The 11,761-nt window shown below is 34.2% G+C and overlaps 1 pseudogene; it reads left to right on the top strand.

The window, feature by feature from the left end:
* The first annotated feature begins 257 nt into the window (after nt 1-257).
* Nucleotides 258-407, top strand: LOC114238985 (U2 spliceosomal RNA; annotated as a pseudogene).
* Nucleotides 408-11,761: the final 11,354 nt, after the last annotated feature.

The following is an 11,761-nucleotide window of genomic DNA, read 5'->3' as shown; positions in this document are numbered from 1 at the left end:
TAGATGTTACTTATCATGCTGGGATATCGGACAGATTTGACTTTTAGAAGCATAGAGAAATGATTTGGCTTAAAACTAGAGATGCTGGATTATATAATTACTCATAGCGTTAAGCAAATTTAGAATTTTAAAAATGTGCCTTGAAGAATATTTTACTCTTTTCAATAAACAATAATCTATGAACACTGACAGTGAGAATCTGTGAATTTTGCAATTTTCAGAGCAGTTATTTCAATTGGATTTAAAGGAGATATTATATTGCTTCTCTGTCTTTTGGCTAAGATCAAGTGTAGTATCTCTTATTATCAGTTTAATAAAAGGGATATTATGCTGCATAAAACCCTCAAAATATTTTTATGTAGTAGTGCCATGGTTTATTATGTACAGCTTATTTAAAGGCACCCATGCAACATATTAAATTAGCTTCTTATAATCTTATATATTACAGGTATTTCTTCTTCCAATAAGTAATTATTGAGAAATAATGAGAACTGTTGAGAGAGTGATTTTAAGAGTTTAACAAAGAAAGTCTCTACCCTTAGAAGCTTGCAGTCTTCTTGAAGATAGGGATTCTGAGTCTGTGTGTTTTGGCTTAGTGTCATCCTTGCCTAAAATGGTGTGTGGAAAACAGCAATAATGGGAAGGAATAGAGTGTATCTGAGGAAGGAGTAGGCAGGTCAGTCCAGTTGAGTGCTATGTGTATGTGTGTGTGTGTGTGTGTGTGTGTGTGTGTGTGTTTATGAACCAGGTGTAAAATAAAGTAGGAGTCATAAAATTGGATATATTGTAGATAGTCTTACATTGTAACAGATGCAATTGTACTCAATATAAATGTTGAATGAATGAATGAAAAAGAGTCTTGAATACCTAGTAGAGGATTTGAGTCTTCACCCTGTAGGTACCAAGGAAGTATCATGAGTATAAATTGTTTCCCACTCTGTGACCAGAAATGCTAGAGTTCCTTTGATGGACAGAGCAAAGTTGCAAGTTCTTAGATGGATGAGAACTGAAACAAATTTTCAGCTTTAAAGAGAGAATCCTACTCAACATTGTGCATATTTAAATTTAGGTGAAGTTGCCCACAGGCAATGGAAGGAGTTAGCCAAATAAATGATAAAGAAACTTCAAAGCATCTTGTACTTGGATATAAATTTGGTGGTTCCGTATCCTATGGACTATAACCTATCCGTCTTTCCCGAAGCCTAATAGCACTTTTTTTCCTGTAACGTTAAAGACTTCAAATTATACCAGCAAGTGTTGTGACAATATCAATGTTGCTAGAGTGATAAAACCAAAATGCCATCTAAAAAATATATATGTAAATATATACACCAAAATAATATATATAGCTATATATATAAGTGCTATGCACACACACTTATTAACTAGATTTTTAAAAATTCCATGAGACGAAATTTTGAAAACTTAAAAAAATTACTTCCTTAGAGTTTCTGGTTTTTTTCTTTTTTAAAAATTCAATTTATTTAAACTAAAAAAAAAAAATTCAAAAACCGGTCACCCATTTTTTTCTACCCCCAACAATCAGAGTTTCTGATAGGAATCCAGATTTTATAAGTATTTCCTTGAAGTCAGATCTATGACTTTTAAAATATAAACCAATTTATTTTATTTAGTTTCTTCTGATTTGTTTTATTTTAATTTTATTTTTAGTAATGAATTCTAACAAAATGATCCACTTGGTTGTGCTTGTGGCAAGCTGATGTCAGCATATTACTAGCCAGCTGTAGATGGCATATCTTGATATCCAGTTCTGTCACTACATTGTTCCCATCAACACTGTTACCAAACATGAGATAGTCAATGGGAGTCATTTATTTTCTGATCGTTATCATCTGCATAATTTATTTATCCCCTAGATGCCATCTTTGTAAATAGTGTTGGGTTCTGTGAACTAGAGTGGGCAGGTGGTATATTGGGAAACATTCACCAGTCTTACTTAAGTATATTACAAATCCTGGTGTAAGAGAATTTAGATGTTTCTGTGGTCAGCATGAAATTTTGCTCACAAGTTTCCAACATAATATAAAACTTAACATAAAATAGTTGAGAAAAATAAAGCTTTAGAAATGTTTTCAGCTTATTTTGGGTCATCAAATGAAAGAATCTGGTCCTCATTTCATTTGGCATCTTTGGATTATTTTAATGGATTATGTCCCAGATGGGTATTAGCATATTGGTAGGGCATGGTCAAATTTTTTAAGAAAGCAACAGCTACTGGATTGGCTCGAACTGTTTCCTTAAAATGGCAGATTAGTTTTATGAGCAGTGTTTTTTAATACAGCTTCACAGCAAAGCAGATTTGTGTAATTTGACCACCTGCTGTAAACATTGATTTTAATCAATCACATATATCTTTGCCATGATAGTTTATCAGTGGTAAAATATATGAAGATTTTGAAATAAATTTCATGATAAAATTAAGCAGCCATCTGGAATTATACTATAGTTTTTCTCTAAATGATTTGCAAGGCATAAATTTGAAATGTTGTATATAGAGAATATACACATATAAGTGCACATCTGTTTTGTCCTTGTTTATAACGCTGTTTGTGAGGACATTTTATGGTGAATAATACAGAAAATTTACCTACTTAACAAGGCCCGTAGAGCTCCAAGGGTAGAAAGATGCTTGAGCTCTGCTGGTCTAGCCTGTGCGCTTAGATAACGATCCATCTGCTCCACTCCGGGTCTCAGTGATTATGATCCAACGTTTGTAGCTTTTCAGTCAGTGTAAAATTATTGCAAAACACAAAATCTGCTTTCTGATATTTGTTTCAAGTGATGTTGCTTTAATAATGTACCCCCATCCAAATATAATTTATGGGAAAAGTATGTATTTATCCTGTATATGCAAGTTAGATTTGCCTCCCCCGCCACCCCCCAATTCTCTGTGTAGAAACTTCCCAAACTGTTCATGAAAGACACATTCAAAGAATCTGCATGAAGATTATATTACAGTCTGGATCTGTGAAACCAAAAATATTGAATATTTAAATTAGTAATTCTTTCTGCTTGTAACCCTTCAGTGCACTTATTTCAGGGGCATGGCTTATTTTAGATTTTCTTACCTTGGTCTTATTTTAGGTTTAGTTATTTATTCATCGCTAGTGATAGGGGATGTAGGGGTTGGTTTCATATCCTCTGTTTTGTCCCTCTTTTTAAACTCCTTTTATTACTCATTTTAAAGTGCCACCTGTGGGGTTTCTCCTTGAAGTAACAACTATTCCTCCAGCTAAGAACGTATTTTATTAGTTTTATAACTTATCATGCCTTTTATGCAAAACGACAGATTTCGAAAAAGATGGGATTCAAAATTAAAAATGTAAAATCTGAAGAAAAATATGTTTAAAAAGAGACTTGAGATCACCAATGAAAGACTCATTATTAGCACTTAAAAATAAACTTTTTAAAAGTCATTAGGGATGACGTTATACTTTTAAATTCTATGACATTACTGTCAGTATATGGGATATGGAATCCCTACTTTATAGAGATTAACATTGAACATGTAAATAAACCAAGACATATAATTACCCTTGTGCTTTCTTTTTTTCTTTCATTTCATTTAAAAGTAAATTATTTTATATATTTGAAGGATATCCTTCAGTTATCAACTCATGTAGAGGAAAGTGAAAATTTTTATCGCTTGTTCATTTAGCAAAACACATATAAAGGACTGAGTACTTACCTACATCATCTAATATAAAAACCCGGTGAGGTAACTTAGGCTGACTCTAGATGGCAAACTGTTGTCAATATACTACAATATCTCTCATGTAAACAAATAATTTAATGCATGATATAATAATTATGAATAAATGTCCATTTGGAAAACAGAGGAGAAAGCAACCCCCTCTTCCTTGAATAGTAGGTAATGATTTCACAGAGGAAATAACATTTATACTGGGCCTTGAGAGATGCATAAGAGTTTGCGAGGCAGTGAAGAGCATCCCAACAGAAAAAATGGTATGAAAGAGTATAGTGAATTAAGAGAAGCCAGAGTGATTGAGGCCTATCTAGTTGGGTAAGGGAACAAGATGGTGGAGAAGTAAAAAAAAGGGCTTAGAACTCATTTAAGGGCAAATTATTGAGTATTATTGCCATGATAAAGAATTATTCTGTAGGCATGGAGAACTAACCAGCATTTTAAAGCACAGGACTGACATGAATGGATGGATTTTTGTAAAAAAATTAAAAAGTGACAATGTGGAGGCAGTTCCAAACAGGAACAGATGCAGCAGAGCCAATTATGCAGAAATGATAGTGATACATGTTGCTTGAGAGGTCAATCAGGCTGACGAATTAACTCCATTGAAGCCCTCAAAACTGTTTGTTTTTTTTTTTAAACAGTAAATATAGGTCTCCTTTATCAATATTTTGCAGTTATCCAAGAGCATAAGGAACTGGTTTGTGTTTTGTCTCCTTTACTTGACTCTTCTTCAAAAGCAGACATAATGTAAATTATTAGATAAATATCTAATAGGTATCTGGCTAAAGAGAAAAGAAGTAGTATGTGAATAAGGAATATATCAAAAGTTTAATTCTTGTATAGTTGAAAGATGAAAAGATAATATGTCATGGGTTTTGAAAAGTAGCAACTCTTGTTGTGAAAATTATTATTGTTATTGCTATATAAGATGTCTTTAAAAAAAAAATCTACTCTCTTATTTATGCTGTTCAAAATCCCTACTATAATGGGTTATGAAATGGGATTCACATGCCTGGGATTGTTTGTCCATATCAAGTATTATTTGATGGCTTTGACTTGATTTGACAAGTCAGGTCAATCAAAATAATGAAATAAGCCTCTACATTTTATCTAGTCTAATTATACTAACACTTAGATGTTTTATAGTAGTGAAGCATATTAATTGTTTGCTTCAAGGAGTTTAGCATCCTTAGCTGCCCTTCCAGCAATTAAAGTGTTGTTCGCTTTAGCAAATATGTAAAAAAATAGTTGGTATAAATTTTGAGCAAAGCAATTTATTTCCTTACTTAATGCAAGACTAGTACTAATGATTCTTTTAACAATTGTCATAAAGATGATTCATGTCTTCTATGTGGCTTTATAAATGCACCATCTAGCATAAGATAGAAGATTCTACTTTAATTGCTAACATTTATCTTTTTGGGTCACATTTTCCCCCTGGAGTAATATTTTTAGAAATGATAAAAAAATAAATCATTACTTAAAAGATTGGGCTTTAAAAATGGAATTCAAGGCTATTAGATAAAGTTTTATGGGTGGGGTTGGTGGTACATGTATTATCCTTGTTTGCATTTTTTGGTCTGTTAGGCCATAGATATAATTAAAGAGTTAATTGTTATAATTGTCTTTTGGAAGTCAAAGTTTAGATTAAAAATTTAAGAGAACAAGAAATTTGCTTTAAAATTATCCTTTTAAACAATACCTTAAATGAGCAACTCTTTTCATATCATTCTCCATCTCTTGCCCTCTGCCTCCCCCCCACCTCCATTACTTCTTCCTCCTAACTTCTTTTCCTTCCACAAATGTATATTGAGTGCTCACTGAGTATAAAATGTGTTAATGTAATGACAAATATGTTGCCATACAAACAAATGCATATATTTCTTAGATTAAAAGTACTGTTAAGATTAGTCTTGAGCAATATTTGAAGCAGGAAAGAACCATACTTTTTGGAGGGATGATATCATGAGTGAGCAATGACTGTTTCAGGGCAAAACTGGCTATTTAGGACCAAGTCCAAAAGTCTAGTTATGTAGAAAGAATCTTGTAGGCACTGTAGATCCAGCAGGCAAGAGGTCATGTTCCAGCTAGCAGGGGGAGGTTCTATTAGACGATGATTCTGGTAAGGAAATTACAAACAAATTGCAGTTCCACGTGGCCTTTTAGGAGAACCTTATGAGGGAAGGTGCATGGTGCAGAAAAAGCATGGACTGTAAGGAGGAAGAAGGTACAAGTAGTGACTTGTGCTGTCAAGGAAGACAAATTCATTATAAGACAAAGCAAATCCCTTTGTCTTCATTGGTGAGCATTAGCTGGACCATGGTGGAATTGGCCAAAACGAGTGGACCCTTGTCAAGAGTATTAATTTAAATTGATTGGCTAGCTGTTTTTTTTTTCCTTTTTTTTTTTTCTTGAGGAAGAAATATGGCAATTGTAGAATCAAAATGGTTATCTAAGGAGAATATTTCAGAGAACCTAGTGATTAAGAGCATGCACTTTAGAGTCAGACTGCCTGGATTCAAATCTCAGCTTCATTACTTACAAATTATGTGGCTTTGGGCAAATTATTTAACCTCCCTGTGGCATTTTTATCTTTAAAATGAGAAAAGTAATAGTACGCACCTCATAGAATTGTAATGAGGATTAATTGAAATAATACTTGTAAAGTGTTAGAATCATGACTGGCTAAAGTAAATGGTTGTTAAAATATATTTTATTAAAGTTATTTTATGAAATTAAAATAAAATATTTAAAAATCAAATAAAGGCTGTATGCATGAATAGCTCATAACAGAAATTGTAAATAATATACCATTACAGGAAAAAAAAGGCAAATATGAGGTAATTAGGGTTTGAACTAGGAGTGTGACCTGTGGTATGCAGAGGGAGGAGTGGATCTAGACTTTTTTTCCTCTAGTTTTACAAAGACAGTCCAGGTCTTGCCCAGACATGCCAAGTTAGCCTGGATGTATCATAAGCTCAGTCATATAAGTATAAGAAGAATCTGAGATTTCAAATCCTTACTTGAAGGGACAAGAGCCGTTGAGACTCCCAAATTCACTCCTGAGTTAGCAAAATTTGGATCAAACTTCTCTTTCCATGTGACTTAATCATCTTTAGGGCTAGAAACCTTGGGGCTTCTGATAAAAATATCATACCATAGAGTCTACATGAATCTGCAGACTGAACAAACAGGCCAAACACAGAAGCTGAAAGGATTTTAGAGCTGGTTCAGAGGCTGTTTGTTATACCTGTCTAGCCCATTAATAAATAGCTGGTTTTTGTGATTTGTATAGTTTTTTTTTGTGGGTAGAACCTGGAACTTTCTGACATTTGAAAGTCTCATTCCATCTTTGAATCTGTGATATATCCATTTGGAGAGTCCTAAAAATGTGAAGATATTTTGCAGAAGCTGGAGAATGATGCAGATTAAGGAATGATTAATTGTCCTGTTGAAAGGTTGATTCATATTTTCAGTTATTCTAGAGGGAGAGTTTTATTGGATGAAAAAAAATGTGAATTTCTCTCTATGTCACTTTGTTCAGTCTGTGAAGAGCAAAGGATTATTTTTTACAGTATGTTTTCTAATAATTTGTCTAAACTAATTTTGCATTCCAGAGTCACATAGTGCCCTTGGGTTATTTTCCCCCCACATTTCCCCCTAGTGGATTATTTATACTTTTAACAGAATGATACTTTATATATTCGAAATGTGTTTATTTCCTCTGGAGAATCTGAGTGAAACAAGTACATTCTTGCAGAAGAATCCTAATGTGGTTACCTATTCCTTTGAAATTGGCTTTATCTTTGATTGTGAGAATTCTCTGCAAATTGAATGCAGTATATTAAAAAGCTACAGTATTTCATATTTTTAATAGCAGAGGTAAGTTTGCAGAAACAAGTTATAATAGAGAAGGGATTTTAGTTTCTTCTAGAGAGGAGTATTTCATAACATAAAATAACTCCATTTAGGGATTTAAAAATATTTTTTCCTGCATGTTACTATGAAATTTTTAAAGATGTGAAATTATTTTTCTCCTTCATGGAGATACTTTTTCTCTCTCTGATTCTCTTCTCTGGCCTCCATCACATTTTTGCACTTTGGCACTTAAGCATTTGACTACAGTTTTGACTTAAGGGAGGTATCCATTTGTTTTCATAATATATATATATATGTTATATATTATGAAATATATATATGATGGTTGATTTTGGAGCAGAAAGTATAGGGCAAAGTGAAGCTATGGGGCAACAAAGGCACAGAATTCTCCAGAAAGTTGCTTTTTTTTCTTCCTATATAAACAAAGTATTATAAAAAATATATTTAGATTTTTGGAATTTCTCAAATTGGAATAGTATTAAATGATTTTGGAGTTTTTTTTTTTTTGGAGTTTTTTTTAAAGTGTAGTTATGAGCACATGCAAAAGTAATTATGCAGTAGGTAGCATAAGTAGACAATTTATGCAAGCTCAGTTGTCATTAATTCTATTACAATTGTTTATAAGATGGACTTCAATAAACTACAGATTTTTAAGTTTAAAAAAATTTTTAGCTCTAATTAAGACACTGTGGCACTTATATAAGAATGTATACATGTTCATGACATGGTCCATACTCTCCAAGGATTTATAATTTAGTTGGAGAGAAAAATGTTGACACCATGAAGATACAAGCCAGCTTGTGAGTGGCACAGGATACCAAAGGCATTTTTGACTCCTTAGGAGAATATTGGGCAGATGTGTATATTCATATTTCTCTGAAGAAAGGATTTGTACATTCCATTAGTTTCTCCTCAAACTTTAAAACCGTAATTGCTTTCATTGTTGGGGATCTTTTGGAATAATCAGTGATGGTTTCTTGGAGGAAGTAAGATAAACGTAGCACCTAAAAGTTGCATAAGATGCCTGTGGGTGGAGACACATACAGGTAAAGGGAGAGCATTCTATGAGAGATCAAGAGTACAAATGATGATATAAGACAGGAAAATATAAAGTAAATTGGTTCAGAAATGATGAGTAAGCAGCCAAATTGAATTAGAGCTGAATTAAGTTGGGCCAAATCATAGAAGTCTTTGGATTCCAGTTAAGATATTATTGGTAGAATGGGGTCTTTAAATGCTTTTGAAAGTTAAAATTGATTGTGGTGTATAAAAGACTGGGAAGTGAAAAGAGATGAAGTCGGTGTAAGATTTTTTTTCTTTTTTTTTTTGCATAGCATATATAAGTTCATATAAGATTTAATATGAGGAAGAAAAAGAAGAAATTAGGATGAGAGAAAACAAGAAAAAACCCTGAAAGCTCTTTTTAACTATATGTGCATGGATATAGGAGCTATAAATACATTCATTCACCCCCACAAAAATGACTGAGGGCCTATGAGCCCTGAGGGCTATGAGCCAGGCACTGTTCCAGGCATTTGAAATACATCAGTGAACAAAGCAACGTTACTACTGCTCCTAAGGTGTTTACATTCTAGGGGATGACACAGAAGTCCTAAGTGAACGGGACAGTTATGGCACCACAAAGTGCTAGGTGTGAAAGGGGAAAATGTTACGAAACTATGGAGGTATTTCTAAATTTTTGTGCCAAAATAGTAGGCAAGAAATTTGCTTCTTTGGAGTCTGGAAGAGATGATATTACTTGTCATTAATATTCCATTTGAACTAAAGAATAAAGTAACTGAAGAGTATTTAAATTAAACATTTCAGAATCATCTTATACTTTATCAGTCTGAAAGTTCTACAGTGACCTGATAGAAAAGGAAAAAGAAAAGAAAAAAGAAAGATAAGGAAAAAGAATTGGAAAAAAAATCTGAAGTGCTTTGGATAGCTGGAGAGAGGCATTGAATCGCCTGGGTATTAAACATGTTATAAAACAAAAAGTCTTCAACATATGGCAGTTTTCATTCATGTTTGTAATAGTGAGATTTAAGTCAGAGAAATACATTTCCCTCAAGAGTATTTCTGTCTGTGAGACTGACTAGTTATAGTCTTACTAAGCACTGAGAACGGATTGGCAGTAAGTTACTACAAGTCACACAGGACCCCAGTCCTATAATGATACTAGAAATTTTCTTTGGTTGTTTTAGATTTATGTGAAATGCAAAATTTTAATTTAGCAAATATTTAATAAGTACTTTCTATGTTCAAGGTACTGTAAAAGGCAATGGAAATTTTATAAAAAAGAATAAAAGACAGAATTTGTCTTCAAGAAATTCACCATCTAAATAGGGAAACAAGCATGTTAAAAGTTAAAACAAACCAAAACAAAGCTATAATAAAACATGGTTAAAGGAACTTAGAAAAAGGATGTCTAATTCTGCTTGAGGTTATCTGGTAAGCTATGCCCAAAGAATGAATCTCAAGATAAGTCTCAAAGGTAGACCAAGTAGGATAGGAAACTCTACAGGCAAATGCACTGAAGAGGTGTAAAGTAGAGAATGCTGAGGAAATTGAAAACTGAATGGTAGAATATTGGTGGGGTTGTCAAAAGGCATGACATGACCCTGGACTGTGACAAAGGCCGACTGATGAAAGGCCTTGCCCACTAGCACGTGCTAGAGCATTCTGAAGTGGACTCTTTTGAACTCTGTAATGTGAGAAGAAATAATGCTGTCATTATAACCCCCAAACATACATTTGTGTCAAGCAATAACACAAATCTATGGAGTGTTGTGAAGTAGGATGGTGTAGTCTAATGCAGGAGTCCCCAACCTTTTTGGAACCAGGGACCAGTTTCGTAGAAGACAGTTTTTCCATGGACAGGGGTGGGGGGGTGGGGGGATGGATCAGGCGGTAATGCGAGCAATGGGGAGCAGCAGATGAAGCTTCTCTCGCTCCCCTGCTGCTCACCTTCTGCTCTGTGGCCCGATTCCTAACGGGCTGTGGGACGGTACCAGGGGTTGGGGACCCCTGGTCTAATGTACAGCAAGTGGTCATTTTTGCAAGATGAATCTCGATTCTCTGGGGTGAAGGAGAGTCAGACCATAAATAGATAGAGGAGGTTTAATGAGCTTCCAAAAGGCAATCTTCATCTAGTCAGACTGTAGAAGAGAGTCACAAAAAGAATAATTCTAATTTATTAATTAATCCAATAAATCTTTATTAACTGCCCATAACATATCACTGTGGGAGATGACAGTCTTGCTCTTGAGGTATTTATAAGTTACCACAAACATCATGATCTTTGAGTCTGAAGAACTAAAGTAATAGAATCTGCTGAGTGATGTTGTGGCTACTTCCTGCCCCCCAGGTATCCTGAGTGAATTATGTTGGTGATCATCAAAGATCAGGAAGGTTAATGGACAATTGCATTTCTTAATGTGCTTGTAAGTGCTTCTTTTGTGAACTGAATGTTAGCCTATTTATAAGACATGTCACAAAGTGGTCTAGTGGGAACTCTTTAAGCTGGTGCTACAAACTTGGGGTGGTGGAAAATAAAACAAGTAAGTCAGTATTTTAAGTATATAACAAAAGTAAAAGAGAAGAAATGCATGAGCAGAACAAAGAGATAGCATTAGAAACCATGACAGATAGTGTTGATTGGGGGACTACATGCAAACATTCACTGATTTTATTCATGCTCTGCCCAGGGATGTTGAGCATCAGGAGAATTTGGCTTCCTCCCCAACTCCAGGGGTGAAGCTTGATTAGTCCAAGCCAATTATGGTAATTCCATACCCCTGCCAAGTGATTCATTCTGGCATGGGCATGTGACAGAATTTTGGCAAGTGAGATGTAAAGGGAAATCATTTGGACAGCTTCTGGGACACTTTTAGCCATTCTTATTTAGGGATGTGAAGAAGGAGAATATGTCCTCTCTTCATTCTGGCTTTTGAATATTGTTGTGTGAGGATGTAATGTTTGAAGCTACTGTAGCCATCTTGCTATCAGGAAAAGACAAGCCTAAGGACATATGTCTACATTCTGATGATGGCAGAATGGAAGAGATGGAAAGAACCTGAGTTCTTCATGGTATAATGGACTGACAAATTAACCAACTAACCACTCCTACCCTGCCATACCTATGAACTC

Source organism: Balaenoptera acutorostrata, chromosome 14 (assembly GCF_949987535.1).
Source record: "Balaenoptera acutorostrata chromosome 14, mBalAcu1.1, whole genome shotgun sequence".
Classification (NCBI taxonomy): domain Eukaryota; kingdom Metazoa; phylum Chordata; class Mammalia; order Artiodactyla; family Balaenopteridae; genus Balaenoptera; species Balaenoptera acutorostrata.
Note: the sequence above shows the minus strand (reverse complement) of the source record. Positions and strands in the feature narration are given on the sequence as shown.